This window comes from Nicotiana tabacum, chromosome 5 (genome assembly GCF_000715075.1).
Source record: "Nicotiana tabacum cultivar K326 chromosome 5, ASM71507v2, whole genome shotgun sequence".
NCBI lineage: Eukaryota > Viridiplantae > Streptophyta > Magnoliopsida > Solanales > Solanaceae > Nicotiana > Nicotiana tabacum.
Window position 1 is genome coordinate 121,221,818 of NC_134084.1, and position 17,715 is coordinate 121,239,532.

Below are 17,715 nucleotides of genomic sequence, written 5' to 3' on the forward strand. Positions count from 1 at the left end.
TTTGCATCCTAGGTTTGTCAGCATACCTACTATTGGGTTTAACTATACCTTTGAGTTTATTAAACTCTGACCATGTCTCAGTTTTATAATCAGAAACGGTCTCAATTCTATCAGCAAAATTTTTAGATAAATCAATTGGTCTAACATTCAAACCAAAAAGCTTTTTATCAAGGAGTTGTGCTAAGTCATCAAGAGATTTAAATTTAAAATCCTGAATCTCAGGAGGTCTTTGAATATGAGTAAGAATAGCTTGATCAACTGTTTTACTTCCTGAAATGGAGGCAATATCAGTTGGTCCTTTCTTAGTACTCATTTCTTTTATAAAAACGGTCAAATCATCCAGTTTTTTATCAAGAGAACCGATATGTTCTCCTAAAATCTTTACATATAAACCCAAATAATTGTTTTGAGAAATCAATTTATTAATTTCTGCGATACTAATAGCTGCAACGTTATCATCAATAAATTTTTGAAAGGCAGTGAAGGTAATACCAGTATTATTAGGTAAAATAAAGGGGGCCTGAGGAGGATAAATGGCTTTAGTAATATTACCACTCCCATCTTTATAAGATCTTTCTAATACCTTTATATAAAGAGGCAAATAAGTTGTTATAAACCAAGGAACAAAATACATAATTTGATTATGCAGGGCACAAGTTTCATAAAATTCTTGAGAAATACTATTCAAATCATCTTTGCTATAAGTATCGAAAAACCACGTTTTAAACTGGTTCCATTTATCACTAAAAAATTCCTTTTGAATATATTTTCGTGCCCGAGAACCGCGGCTAAAATCAATTTGGTGTGGAATCATTAAGTACTATTAGGGTCGAAATCCACCTCGGATACAGAAGGAATATCCTTATCAGAAATATTATCATTGTCCTGAACAATATTTATTTGAGGGTTAACTTTAACCCTTTCAACCCTTTCGACAGGCTTATTACTAACTTTACTAGTAATAGTGTGCAAAGAGGCTGCACGATTGCGAGCTGGACCGTAGACTGGTTCAACGGGAGAAATATGTTGAATAGCAGGTAGAAGTCTATGATTAGAAAACGAATGTCTATTATAAATAGTAGACTTATCATCAAATTGAATACAAATCCTACCATCCGGATTTTGAGTAACATGCGAAAATTCAGTATTTGACAAGTCGTTAGTAATCTGACTTGGGGATATAACCAAATTTAAAGTCCAAGTAGTTGGAAAATTAATTTCTTCCCACCTAATAGGTCTCCTAGTGGTGACCTTGGACCTTGCAAAGTTGGTTTCTACAAGTATGGTCTGATCCGATGTATCGTATAACTTACATCTAGGATTTAAAGTAGATAATTATTTAAAATAAATCCTATAAGACAGACATATAAGTTCAGAATCAGACACATAATTATAACCATGCGTTTTCACATTTAAAGTCAAGGCATCAAGAATATTAACATCAGAAAGAGATAGTTGCAGATTGGGTTGAGTATTAAAATATACTGGACCATAGGCCATAGTAGATTCAATCGAACCCATCAGAGACTGTCTGAAGTTCAGATTTCTAGCATCTCTAAGAGCTGCCAAAAAGGTCTCTGGTAACCCTTTAAGGGTTAACGGTTTAAACACAATTTGAACCATACCAATATGCAAGTAATGATAATGATGTTTGTATAAGTCAATATCGTGTTTGTTTAACAAACGAATAGTCTGTTCAGAAGAATTTAACGCCAAAGACTGTTCAGTCGTTTTTATCAATTGTTTTGAAGAAAGTTTATCAAACCAACCAAAATCATAAATGGTTTTTATAGAAACTTTAGGAATCGTCCATTTATTTAATAAATCAAGGTTTTGAGGTATATCTACCTCTTCAAGTCTAGTACCTTTAGTACTTGTTTCTCCCAGATCCATTTAAAAGCTTCATATCTATGTCGAATATTTCTAATATAATATAATATAATATAATATAATATAATATAATATAATATAATATAATATAATATAATATAATATAATATAATATAATATAATATAATATAATATAATATAATATAATATAATATAATATAATATAATATAATATAATATAATATAATATAATATAATATAATATGAATTAAAAGATAATTTTGAATTTATATATAAAGTTCTAAAATTCGAATTTAAATTAAAAATAAAATTTATCTTTTTTTATCATGTTATCATATGCAATCATGTTAGGAACTTTTGTTATTTTTTCTAATTATTTAAATACTACTTCTGTCACGACCCAAAATTTTACATGTCGTGATGGCGCCTATCGTGGTACTAGGCAAGCCTCAACTCAACATCTCAACACAGTAGAACTTTTTAAATAAAGGCGGAAGCAGTTAATATTAAATAAAACCTTTTAGAACAAAATATCACTCCAAAAGTACTAAACAATCCATCCCCAAAACCTGGTGTCACTGAGTGCATGAACATCTAAATGATAACAACATCCGACTGATAAAACACTGTCTGAAATATAGAACAGTACAACATGAAAGGACATGAGAGTCATGGTCAATGAATGCTATGCAGCTACCTCAATAGTCTCCTGAGTTGGACTCCTCAATCAACAACCTCCGTGACCAGAAGTGCCTGGATATGTACACGAGGTACAGGAGGTAACGTGAGTACACCAACTCAGTAAGTAACAGAAATAAATAAGGAACTGAGAAGTAGTGACGAGTTATGAAAATACAGTTATCTCAATAACTTTCAACAAGAATAGTCATACTTTCAATTTAACAGTTTAAGTCTCATCAGTGCGTACTCAAATAAACCAGATATCAAATACTCCATAAATATGTACGACAAGGATAAATAGCAATTAAGTGCAGCAATTAACTGAAAACAAATACATCCTCTCAAGGCAACAGTCACTCAGCTTATCTCATAACTTAAAAATCTCAGTGGAAATAACAAAACCAAATCAGTAATTTAATTCCAATCATCTCGTAAAAAATCCAGTTTCAATGAAAGTTGTTCAAAATATTTGTTTAATGTTTTTAATAGAGGCTCAGTATAAAGATGAGTGAAGAGAGTAATTTCACAAAACAAGCTCCTCGGGCAAAGCATCACTCGTATGTATGTATATATAGCCCATCGGGCAAGCCTCCCAGTCCCTCATGGCTCAACTCTCATCAATCATCACTCACACTCAGCAGGTACCTTATAATAACCGCTGCGTGCAGCCCGATCCATATATATAGTTGACTGCGCTCATTGAGGGTGTGCAGACTCCGGAGGGGCTCCTTCAGCCCAAGCGCTATAAACTGCAAGGACAACTCACGTGTTGCACGGACAACTCACGTGCTATAATAATATCTGGATCCGCACGGACAACTCACGTGCTATAGTATCAATAACCTCACACTTAGGCCCTCGGCCTCACTCAGTCATCAATCTCTCTAGTCTCTCGGGATCTCAGAAATCATATAAACAACCCAAAGAGAAGTAATATCATATATCAACAATGAACAGTAGGAGACGGAGGCATAATAAGCAAGAAAAGCTATGACTAAGTACAAAACAACAATTAGCAGCTAATTCAACAAGTACACGACCTCGCAGGTCTCAACAATGATCACATAAGGCCTAAACATGATTTCTAACATGAAATACAGTCAATTTCTATGAAAACAGAGGGAACATGTATTAAACAGTAGGTCAATTAATTCCACAGTCTCGCGGAATGGACCAAGTCACAATTACGGTGCACACCCACACGCCCGACACCTAGCATGTGTGTCACCTCCAAAATAGTCATACGACATAATGTCTGGGGTTTCATACCCTCAGGACCAGATTTATAACCGTTACTTACCTAGCAAAACTCTTACTCAGCAATGCCTTTGCCGCTCAAATCGACCTCAGAATGCCTCGAATTTAGCCACAATAATTCGATTCAGTCAATAAAAATTATAGGAATTAATTCCATATGAAATTCTACATTTTCCATTAAAAATCCGAAATTGCACTAAAATTTTGCATGTGGGGCCCACGTCTCGGAACCCGACAAAAATTACGGAATATGAACCCCCATCCAACCACGATTCCAACCATACAAATTTTACCAAAATCCGACAACAATTCGGCCTCCAAATAATCAAATCTTATTTTCAAATCCCTAGGCCCAAATTCCCAATTTACACTTCAAAAACACGTAATCTAGCCGGGATATTCAATGATAATTCAATAATATTGACTAACAATGATACCAAGGGACTTACCTCAAGAATTCCCGTGATTTCTCGCTCAAAATTTCCCCAAATCCGAGATTGAAACTCAAAAAAAAATGAGAAACAAAATGGGTTGTTCGCCCTTTATTTGTCCAGATTTTTCGGGTACTGTTCACATTATTGTTCACGGGATCCTGTTCATGCGTACTGTTCATGAGTACTATACATGGCTACTGTTCATGTGTATTGTACACGGTGCTGTACACGGATACTATTCACACAGGTGCGGTCACTGTTCACACGTGCGAAAAATACAGAAACTGCCCAGAAATTTCAGCAGCCTTTTTATATCCGTTAACCTTCCGAAATCCACTCGAGACTCTCGGGACCTCGACAAAATGCATCAACCAGTCCTAAAACATCATACGAACTTAGTTGAAACATCAAATCACATCAAATAACGCTAAAACCGCGAATCACACCCCAATTCAAGCCTAATGAAACTAGGAAATTCCAACTTCTATATTCGATGCAAAAACCTATCAAATCAAATCCGATTGACTTCCAATTTTGCACACAAGTCATAAATGATATAGTGAAGCTATGAAAATTTTCAGAACTGGATTTCGACCCCGATATCAAAAAGTCAAATCTCCGGTCAAACTTAAGAAATCTTTAGCCTTAGATTTCTAGATTCCGTTAAATGGCGATAATTTGATCTAGGGACCTCCAAATTCGATTTCGGGCATATGACCAAGTCCCAAATCATGATATGGAACTACCGGAATGGTCAAAACTTTTATCCGGGTTCGTTTACTCAAAATGTTGACCGAAGTCAACTCAATTGAGTTTTAAAGCTATAGTTCACAATTTAATCCATTTTTCACATAAAAACCTTCCGAAAAATTATGCGGACTGCGCGCGCAAGTTGAGAAATTATTGATACCACTTTTCAAGGTCTTAAAACACCGAGATGATTGTTAATTTAAAGATGACATTTTGGGTCATCACAACTTCGCTTCAAGCAAAAAAAAACTACTCCATATAACTATAAAACTCTTTCACATTTAAAATCCTATAAGTATAGTTCTTTGAAATACTGTAGCTAGATTTGAATAAAATGAAATTCTTTTAAAATAAATAACATACATGTATAATAAAGTAAACATACATGCTGGAGAAAGAAACATCACAAAATCAGTCAACATTAAAAAAAATTATTTCTTTTTTCTTCTTGAAGAATATTTGTTTGAAGAGTCAATTCGCATAAATGGACATCAAACAAATAACAAAACTTTAGCTATACAATTGCTATCATTAATTTCAATTTAGCACATTCAAGGAATTGAAGGGTAGAAACTGAAACCCCTTCATTTAGCTGTAGTCAGGCCAATATTGCAAGGATATATTCGTTGAAGAATATTAGTTTTGACCATTAGATTATGTGAAAGTTTTTTTTTCATACTCAACAAGAGAGAAATTGATTTCTAATTGATAGTTTCTATAACGACTTTTAAGTGTAACAAAGAGCATATATAAAGAAAAAATTGGTATGACGTGATTTCTTTTTAAAATGTAAACAAATTATTTCGAAAAAACTCTTTACTTTTTAAATTCAAAGATAATAAAAAGATAAGATATTTTTGAACATTAGTAGAGAGTTTTATAATTATTTATAATAGAAATTATATCATGGATTAACTAAAAAAACCGAAATCTTATGAAATATTTACATAATATCAAGCCATATTTATTGTTTACTTTTTATAAATAGTATAAATAGATATATATCGATAACATACGATTATACACATATTATATATGGATTATATATAAATTACACATCATTCAATTTTTTAATTTAAGTGGTCGGGTGAGCACCTATTTAGGCTGATTAGATAAAGCCAAAAGAAAAATATGAAACAATTTCAACTAAAGACCAAAAATATAATTAAAGTCATATGTAGATAATATTTTATTAAAACTCATCCTTTTATAATGAAATAAATTAATTTTTTGTAACAAAAAATATAATGACATAAAATATAAGATAAAAAAAAATATTGAAAAAAAATATTAGAAAGATTTAAAAACGAGAAATAAAAGATGACAATAAATTGCTTCTTATGTTTTCATCTTTGTTGAATATAAAAAAGTTGAAAGTTAATCTCATCGATTTCAAATATTATTTTCAACTCAAATACATAGATTATAAGATACAGATATCTTAGAATATTTTTTAATTTATATTATATATCGTTTTTAAAAATCACTATTACTAACAAACTGATATGATATTCAAATTTGAATTGGAATGCAATTTGAGTAGTTGAGGTTAATCCAAGTATGGTATCGAAAAATAAACTACTTGACAATTTTAAGACAATATATGCAATGTTTTATAATAATAATCAACTAATTTAACATTTAATGATTCAAAGAACAAAATTTTTGTATATATAGAGTATTAAAAATTTAAATTCTGGGGCTAGAGATATTGATAAACTTAAAGTGGAGTCATACTGAAATAAATCCGGCCAAAGAATCATTTACATTTTAGATAACCGATTAAAGTAAATTTTAAACTGATGATAATATCTTCACTTGCATCATTATAAAGATAATCATTATTATAATATATATGAAGTTTTATAAATTTAAAATTCAAAATAGAAATATTTTTTTGAAAGATAAAAACATACCAAATAAGAGTTCAAATCGTAGTATAAGAGTCACGTCGTAATCAAAAAATTGTTTATATCGTGTCAACCTTTGTGCTTTGCCATAAATATAAGTTATTATTTCACTTTGTGGTTATTTTTAGGTTCCAATGACGCCTATGAGAATAGTGCAAAAATAAAATTATCACTACGGGAATTGAGAAAATGTTAGTCTTTTTTTATGTAGTGTTTCTTAATTAATATCTGACGATTATCTATAATTATTTAAAAGGTTTAAATGTTAAGGTTATTTACATATTGTCACGCCTCATTTTTACCTACGCCCTCGAGGAAGGGTGTAAAGGGAGTTTTCCAACTTAAAGTGACAATCGAAACGGGATTATTTTATTTAAAATTCAGAGTAGCCACTTGAAATAATTTATGGTGTCCCAAGTCACCCGTTTAAATCCCGAATCGAGGAAAAGATTGACTCTGTTTAACAGTCCGCGAACCAGAAATCCGGGTAAGGAATTCTATTAACCCGGGAGAAGGTGTTAGGCATTCTCGGATTCCGTGATTCTAGCACGGTCGCTCAACTGTTATAATTGGGCTATTTACTGATTTTAATACATGTTTTAGCCTATGGTGCAATTTTAACTTTATAACCGCTTTATTTAATCATTTTAAGGAAGATTGCAATGTCATTTGAAAATACATCTTGAACCACGTCACATAAATGCACCTGCGGTCCTCGACATATTTTAACATTGTTGAGATTTGGATTTGGGTCGCATAAATGCGCACCCAAGTTTAGGAATGTAATTTTAAGTATCGCGCCTAAAGCAACTACGCACTTTCAAGTTTTGCGAGGGCCATGGAAAATTCACTAATGGAACACCTCGATTTCTAAGGGTTCAAGCATTAATTAAGCGAGTGTCATGCATTTTTGAGGTTTTATTTGGCACGGCGCACCTCAATACAATTTAAAGGAAATTCGAAACTAAACTTTGAGAGCCATAAATTGTACATTTGGCTTAATACGGCACACCCCAAATTATTAAAATAAGGGAATTCAAACTAAGCTTTGGAGGGCCATAAACTATTTTTATTGTCTAATATGGCACACCTCCAATCTACTTTTAAGAGAGTCAAAGTTAATTAAAGAAAAACCTCAAGGAATTCGAAAGAGGTTTTTGTGTTAAAGATCGACTTAAGAAAATGGAATAAGTGAACTAATGCCCATTCCCTTTTGACATCTGAGCCCAATATCTTACTGAAATGTCACATGCTAGCAAACCGTTGATTTTAAAACGATTTAAGCCAAGCCTCAATAGGAGGCCCAATTCGAAAAACGTGTTGCAACTAGGAAACGGGGACTCAGGATCGAATCCCTGTAGTGGTATAACATGACACACAAACGAGTTTGGGCTTAATCATTGATCTTATGGACATTTACACGAAATTTTGACAAAAGAATTGATTTCGAAAGCAATAAAGCAACAAAAAAAACAGTATTAGCAACTAAATAATAAGCAGCTCCAACTTTTAAATCTTCAAAGGACTTGAAATAAAATGCAAACAGAGCATGTTTTGCATAAGCATACCAATAACTTGCGATTTGCCAAAGAGAGACCCAAACATAAACTCTTGCAAGATCTAAAGTTCATTCCCAAAATTCATTATACGCAGAATCAAAAGCAACAAAGGCCACAAGCAGATTTGATCAACCTTACTTCCAACAAAAACATTATGCTCCCACACCCCCACAGAAACTTCTAATAACATATCAAACATTAAACTTACTCCCTTGTACCCTTGTTAACAACAATTCAGATATGCATATATTACCAAGCACATCTACTGATTTTGACCAAAATTAAAATACATCTGAGACATATTAATGTAAATAAGTCTCTTTCACGACATTTCATCAGTCCTAAACTAAGTACTACTCAAAGATTTTATCTGTTCAGGATAGAATCCAACTAGCATACATGATAAATCAAGTATCTAAGACAATCAGCTATGTAAAAATATTACAAACGAGACTATTATCATTCTTTCAACTTTGTTTTCATTTTAGTCTTCGAATTTGACCTTACATTGGGTAGAGTTCAGGAAAATGTACCTGGGAATGAAAAGAAAGCAAAGAGGATCAGTGAATAGGCAGTAGCAAAAATAGCTTGAACCCCAGCAATGGAATAATGTCAAAAGAACTCAGCAAAATCAGCGTTGATGCCCAGCAGACCCCAAAATCAAAATTGAATTGAAACAGGGTCTCAAACACACGCTCAGCTTGAAACCAACTTTCCAAACCCAAATTAACCCATCTTTAATACCATGTAAACCAGAGATAACTTCAGAAAAAGGAAAAACCACTTCAAGAATCAAATTAGAAAGCCAATGGAACAGTGAAATTTTTTGAACTTTCTCTTTCAGCCGTTGTGATTTTCTGAAATTTTTCCTCTCCAGGTTTGCCTTTAAAGGTAAGGCAATAGGGCAACTAATAGAGACTCAAATTTTCTCTAGGCCCTTTTCATGTTTTCATTTTTGCCTAGATATCCCTATTTAGTTTTCAGATTTTCAAAACAATCCCAAAGTCAGCTTCCAAGAAGCTTCCATTTAAGTTATACAAAGATTCCCTAGACTAGACTACCCAAAATACCCTTTGAGCCTCTGAAAACTACCCCTCTAACCCAAGTATAGGTCACACTGACCCGACTCAAATTGGTAGGGGTCTGCAAACCCAAATTAAATCCCCACTTGGGCTTTCTGATTTTCGGAGTCCAATTAAAATCCATCAGGGATTCCCAACTCGAAAGACTGACCAAAATTTCCCTACAAGAAAACCCGGAACCCCATCTTTAAAATGCAATCAAGCAAGGACAAAGATGAATGATCTAATTAACAGGAAATCGACTAAATTAAGACCTAATTAAGTGATTTAACGAACCAAAAACTTAACCTGTTTAACAAACTAAAAATGTCACAAAACGGAATTCACGAAGAAAAAGAGAGAACAGAGAAAAATAATGAACAGAAAAACAAACTTGGACTCAGAAGATGAATTGAATTTTCAACCAAATTATTATAAGAAAACTAGTTTTAAGAAAGGGAAAGATGAGGATGACAGAAAGGAAACCGGAAAGGGAAAGGGGCTCACCAAATCGAACCTCGAAACCGGACGGGGACAAAGAACTTAGCCAAACTTATGTCGATCCCTTGTTCTTTGTCAAGAACAACTGAACGACATCAGTTTCGCCGAGTCCAAACCTCAGAGTTTGAAAGAATAGCGCTCCCCGAACGTACATGTGAAAAATGACTTTGAACTTGTTGGGGGTTGAACTCGGATTCCAGATTCGCGGAGCTCCCGGTAGATTCGAAGGAAAGTAGTTGTGGATTTGGTATGAGAGGATAATGGGGATTGTAGGGTGTTAGTTTGGGGCGGTTTGGGAGCAGCGCCGCCAGCGACAAACAGTGGAAATTAGGGCGGCGGCGCTAGGGTTTCGGTTTGGGGACGATAAGTTCTGGGAAATGAGACGGGGGGAAGGATTCAGACAATATTATACTAATTAGAACCCACTTTCAGACCATTAGATCAAATGCAATCAACGGCCCAGATCGCAAGGTCATTAAAACGGGGTCATTTGGATAAATGGGGGGAAATCGGACCGGGTCAGGGTCGGAATGGGCTGGTTTTGGACGGGTATTAGAGAATTGAATTGGGCTTGTGGTATTTATGATTAAGAAGACCCAAAATCTGAATTTTCCACTTCCTTTCCCTTCCTAATTATTTCAAAATTCTTTTTCTTTTTCTCAAAATTAAAATAAAACCTAAACTAAGTCCTAAATCAAGTTAATCCTACCATATTGAATTAATTGACTCTAATTAATAATTACCACAATTAATTAAAGAATCAAATTAAAGGAAAGACTACCAAAATTCAAAACTAAAATTAAAAAAATGCAAACTAAACTATTTTTGTGATTTTTTTCATTTTTATAAAACAACTAATTAATTAATTAATCCTAAAATGTTAAATTAAATTCTAAATGCAAATGCACATATTTTTTATTTTTCATTAATTAAATAAAATGAACACGCATAGACAAAATTCAAGCAATTAATCAAAAATGCTACAAAATCTACGAATTTGTAAATAATGGGGAAATTATTTTGTTTTGAATTTATGGGAATAATTCCCATAGGGAAAAAATCACGTGCTCACACATATAATTCAAATAACTCAGATATTTAACATGATTAATGTCAACTATCAAAATGGAGTAAAAAAATTCAATAGCTAAAGAATTTTTTATATTTTTAGATAACCAACTAAAATAAGTTTTGAATTAAGAGTAATATTTTCAATTACATTATTATAAAAATAATTATTATTGAAAAATTAGTAACTGAAATTTTAAGAAAGAAATATTTTTTAAGAGATATCAACACACCAAATAAGAGTTCAAGTAGTAGTAAAAGAGTTAAGTCTTATCCAAAGAGTCATTCATTGTCTCAATATTTGATTGTTTTACCATAAATATGAGTTATTATTTTGCTTCCTGACTATTTTTAGGATCCAATGACACCGGCAAGAATGGTATAAAAAAAATAAGAAGAAATAGTTAATTTTTTTATGTAGTTAATATCCAATGATTATCGATATTTACTGAGAAAGTGTAAATTTTAAGATGACTAAAATACAATCCAAATAACTTAATATTTGACATGATTAATGTCAGCGCATCCGTGCGGGTACTTATACTAGTATATATTAAATCAAGAAAGTTATCATATATGAAGAGAAAACTAATGTTTAAAACTACGAAGGAACGTGGAAGATAGAAAAATGACATGACAATTTTTGCATTTCTACTCAAATAATCAAAACACTCTTGTATGGGACACATGTGCAGCGCACGTGTCCAGACACTAGTATATATATATGGAATTTGAATTAAAATATAATTTTAAATTTATAGATAAAGTTCTAAAATTCGAATTTAAATTAAAAATAAAATTTATCTTTTTTTATCATGTTATCATACTTAATTCGGTTAATGATCATATGCAATCCTGTTAGGAAATTTTGTTATTTTTTATAATTATTTAAATACTACTTCGCCTCTAGCAAAAAAAACTACTCCATATAACTATAAAACTCTTTCACATCTAAAATCCTATAAGTATAGTTCTTTGAAACATTGTAGCTAGATTTGAATAAAACGAAATTCTTTTAAAATAAATATAATATGTATGGTACACGTCTATGTTTATTTAAATAACAAAAAAGAGTTTACAAAACCAAATAAAAGTTTACTTACATATATAATAAAGTAAACATACATACTGGAGAAAGAAACATCACAAAATCAGTCAATATTAAAAAAAAGTTGTTTCTTTTTTGTTCTTGAAGAATATTTGTTTGAAGAGTCAATTTGCATAAATAGACATCAAACAAATAACAAAACTTTGGATATACAATTGCTATCATTAATTTCAAATTAGCACATTCAAGGAATTGAAGGGTATAAGCTGAAAGCCCTTCATTTAGCTGTAGTCAAGCCAATATTGCAAGGGTATAATATTTTTTTCGTTGAAGAATATTAGTTTTGAATCATTAGATTATGTGAAAGTTTTTTTTTTCAAACTCAACAAGAGATAAGTTGGTTTCTAATTGATAGTTAGCGACTTTTAAGTGTAACAAAGAGTATATATAAAGAAAAAATTGGTATTACGTGAAATATTTTCTTTTAAAATGTAAACAAATTATTTCGAAAAAACTCTTTACTTTTTTTAATTCAAAGATAATAAAAAGATAAGATATTTTTAAACATTAGTAGAGAGTTTTAAAATTATTATAATAGAAGTTATATCATGGATAAACTCAAAAAACCAAAATCTTATGGAATATTTACATAATATCCGACCATATTCATTGTTTACTTTTTATAGCTAATATAAATAGATGATATTCCGACAAAACACGATTATACACATATTATATATGGATTATATATAAATTACACATCATTCAATTTTTTAATTTAAGTGGTCGGGTGAGCACCTATTTAGGCTGATTAGATAAAGCTAAAAGAAAAAATATGAAATAATTTCAACCAAAGACTAAAAATATAATTAAAGTTCATATGTAGAAATTTTTTATTAAAACTCATTCTTTTATAATGAAATAAATTATTTTTTTGTAACAAAAGAAATAATGACATAAAAATAAGAAAAAGAAAATAAATATTAAAAAAATATATTAGAAAGATCTAAAAACGAGAAATAAACGATGACAACAAATTTCTTCGTATATTTTATCTTTGTTGAGTATAAGAAATTTGAAAGTTAATTTCATTGATTTCAAATATTTTTTTTCAACTCAAATACATAGATTATAAGATAAGGATATCTTCGAATATTTTTTTAATTTACATTATGTGTCATTTTAAAAAAATTATTATTACTAACAAACTGATATGATCTTCGAATTTGAATTGGAATGCAATTTGAGTAGTTTGCATTGAGGTTAAGCCAAGTATGGTGTCGGAAAATAAACTACTTGACAATTTTAAGACAATATATGCAATATTTTATAATAATAATCAACTAATTTAACATTTAATGATTCAAAGAACAAAAAATTTGTATATATAGGGTATTAAAAATTCAAATTTTGGGGCTAGAGATATCGATAAACATAAAGTGGAGTCATACTGAAATAAATCCGGCCAAAGAATTATTTAAATTTTTAGATAGCCGATTAAAGTGAATTTTAAATTAAGGATAATATCTTCACTTGCATCATTATAAAGATAATTATTATTATAATATATATAAAGTTTTAGAAATTGAAATTTCAAAATAGAAATATTTTTTGAAAGATAAAATCATACCAAATAAGAGTTCAAGTCGTAGTATAAGAGTCACGTCGTAATCAAAGAATCGTTTATATCGTGTCAACCTTTGTGCTTTGCCATAAATATGAGTTATTATTTCACTTTGTGGCTATTTTTAGGTTCCAATGACACTTATGAGAATAGTGCAAAAATAATATTATCACTACGAGAATTGAGAAAATGTTAGTCTTTTTCATGTAGTGTTTCTTAATTAATATCTGATGATTATCTATAATTATTTAGAAGGTTTAAATGTTAAGGTTATTTACGTATAATTCAAATAACTCAGATATTTAATATGGTTAATGTCAAATATCAAAATGGAGTAAAAACAATTCACTAGCTAAAGAATTTTTTATATTTTCAGATGGCAAACTAAAATGAGTTTTAAACTAAGAATAATATTTCAATTACATTATTAAATAATTATTACTGAAAAATAATGTTTTAGAAACTGAAATATTCAGAAAGAAATATTTTTTAAGAGATATCAACACACCAAATAAGAGTTCAAGTAGTAGTAAAAGAGTAAAGTTTTATCCAAAGAGTCATTCATTGTCTCTACATTTGATTGTTTTGCCATAAATATGAGTTATTATTTTGTCTCCTGACTATTTTCAGGATCCAATGACACCGGCAAGAATGGTATAAAAAAATAGAAGAAATTGGTTAATTTTTTCATGTAGTTAATATCCAATGATTATCTATATTTACCGAGAAAATGTAAATTTTAAGATTATTTACATACAATCCAAATAACTTAAATATTTGACATGATCAGTGTCCGCGCATCCGCGCGGGTACTAATAATAGTTTTTTATTATATGCTACGTGTATTTTTCTTTACTAATTTCTGGACACGTGCATTGCATGTGTATATATCTCGTGTGAATTGTCACAAAATGTTGTAGAATAATATACATGCATAAGTACCCCCTTGACCTATACCCGGATTTCCAACTACACACTTTTTCTTTGCGGGAATCCTATTACCCTCCTAAACTTATTTTAAATGAAATTATTTGCACCCTTAAAACTGACAAACTCTTGGCAAGTGTTGGGCTACACACGCCCTCACTGTATTTTTAGTACTTTTTTTATTCTTTCTTCTTTTTCTTATCCTTTTTTCTTATTTCTTATTATTCTCATTTTTTTTTTGGTTATTTTATTCTCTTTCTTTTTGTTTTGGTCACCGGTGACATAAAATGGTGGTCATCGGAATTTCACAAATACCATTTTTTCCGGTGAATTTTTTTTCCAGCAACAAAATTTTACCCTGATCTAAGTGTGTTTTGTTTTTTATATATATAATTTTCTTGAAAGTGTAATTTATGTGTGGGAGAAAGAGCAAAAGAAATAAAAACGAATATAATCTGAGAAAACTTTTTTCAGTTAAAATTTCAGTACATCATTTTTTTTCGGTGTGGGAAGATTTTCCGATGATGAATTTTTCCCCCCAAATCTGAGTGTATTTTGCTTTGCTTATGAATAGATCTTTTTGAGAGTTTAATTTGTGTGTGAAAAGAAAAAATGGAAGAAAACGGTTAGACAAAGTCGCCGGTGAATGAATATCCGCCGAAATTAGAGCAGAAACGAAAAAAAAAGTAAAAGAAAAAAGAATAAGAAAAAGGAAAAGGAAAAGGAAAAGGAAAAAAAAGTAAGAAAAAATGGTAAAAAAGAATAAAAAATAGTTTGAAAATCGTTTTTTCTTGCTTCCCACTCTCCTTTGGGAGAGTGAAATACACACACTCTGCCACGTCAACGTTAAGAGTACAAATAATTCTATTTAAAATAAGTTTAGGGGGTAATAGAATTCCCGCAAAGAAAAAGTGTGTAGTTCGAAATACGGGTATAGATCAGGGGGTACTTATGCATTTTCCCAAAAATTATTGATAATGAAATAACAAAAATATTGTACATTTTATGACAAGAGAAGTTAAATATTCAGTATCTACTATTTATTTACATACCCCTTTTCTACCTTTCTATATATATTTTAGATAATGGCATGTAGCTAGTTTGGGTATTATGAAAATGCAAAAATCTTATGTTAATACTACTAAAATTAAACTCATTATTTTGATTTTTAAGGACAAAATAAGTAATAAATTGTTATTTTTGGTGAACACTTAGAATCTCAAAATGCATAAATTAATAATCATCATATTTGTATCGCGCCTCCCGAGTCCAGCATAACACCCCAGTTGTATAAATATGTACACACAAGGAATTTCTAGAAAAAATATATGAAAATCACTATTGACTTTATTTCGTCTTCTAATCCCCATATTATAATTTTAATATAACTTGTTCACAAGCCAAACTAAATAAATTGCATCCGTTCACACTACAGACATACAACACTTATTTAGTACAAAGTTATTTAGAGGAAAAAACTTACCTTCTACAGAATCAACGCATAGTTATAGAAGCAAATTTAGAAGGTCACACATTTTGCAGTAGCTTTAACTCACTCAACTTCTTGGAAGGTACATCTTTCAGCCCTTTGTAGGTTTTTCTTCTAACAGTATTATATTTCTTTCACTTTAAAAAAATAATGAAAAATCAAGCAATTAAATCAAATATTTACCAAAGTGGCTAATAAGAGCTACCAACAGAATCTAGGAAATAACCCGCAAAAAGCCATGCATACAACTCACAATCACAGACACTGTCTTGTTGTAGCAACTTGTCGAAGATAGATTAAGCAATAAAATTCATAAGATATTATAGGCAAAGAAACCAACATATATAAAGACATAAGTTATGAATTACAGTAATTTGCTAAGGAAAAACGGTACAGAAACTTGCACATATCTAAGAGACATTAGGCGAGATGCAATGGAGACTAATGTTGTCGCCATCTCGACTTCTCTTTCCAAGGAAATCATCTAAAACCCTCTCTTTGGTTACTGGAGATTTGTGTAGTGTTTTTTTCCCCTGTAAAGATGGATCTTAAAAGTAAGAATTTAAGGGGAATTGAATGGAAGAAAGTAATGAGGAAAAAAGGTCTCTCCAACCGTCATTTTATCTCTGAATTTCACCATGTATAGACATTTAATAAATGATTATGGTCCATATATGTATTAAAATATTTTGGTTAACTAAATTTAGTGCATTAATTACTCAAAGTACTCTTCAAATTCTTTAGATAGAACTGCACGCTAATGACTTTTCATTTTATCATTTATAATTATTCTATTTATTAGATGGTCAATTTACTATTTGGTAGTTTTAAAATATTGTAGAAATAATGTTTGGATGGGGTAATTATGTTGATCTACTTTTGAAGGGTATTTTCGTAATCTAACTTTCAACTTTGGGGCTTCCCACTTTTATAATAATAATATAATAAAATAATATGATGATGATGATATGATATGATGACTTGTATAACTTGTGATTAATTCTGTTTACTTCATGTATAAATGTGATAGATGAAAATTTTAGAGTTGCGTACTGATTATTCATTCATCGTTGAATAATGAATGTATAGATGTATATAGCCATGTTTGCACGTGTACCATATATAATTCATGTGTAGCTGTGTGTAGAAAATTTATTATGAGTTTTCCTTTGCATGTATAATTTATGGATAACACTGTTTAATCCGTGTATAAATCCAATATATAGTTGTATATTTATTCGAGCTTCCAGATTCAATATTCATTATCATTGAATAATGAATGTGTAGCTGTATAACTCTGTTTGCATGTATAATGTGTGTAGTGTAGTTTTTATTTTATTTTATATAAAAGCAGATTCATTACTACTTTGTTTTATATGTATAAATTGCATATATTGAGAATAAACTGATTGATAAGACATCAACACGAAAACAATCCCCAAAAAAGATAAATAAAATTATAACTAAAACTCAAGTACTAGCAACGCTACTTCGGGTGTGTTTGGTATAACGGAAAATGTTTTGCAAGAAAATATTTTCTTGGAAAACAAGTAGT

At 30.6% G+C, this 17,715-nt stretch overlaps 1 long non-coding RNA gene across 1 annotated transcript; it reads right to left on the reverse strand.

Moving 5' to 3' along the window:
* Positions 1–2,328: 2,328 nt before the first annotated feature.
* LOC142181220 (uncharacterized) lies at positions 2,329–9,294 on the reverse strand. The gene is made up of 2 exons (XR_012709740.1): positions 8,976–9,294; positions 2,329–2,604 (listed from the first exon to the last, which is right to left on the reverse strand). It is a non-coding gene; the product is annotated as an uncharacterized LOC142181220 (long non-coding RNA).
* Positions 9,295–17,715: the final 8,421 nt, after the last annotated feature.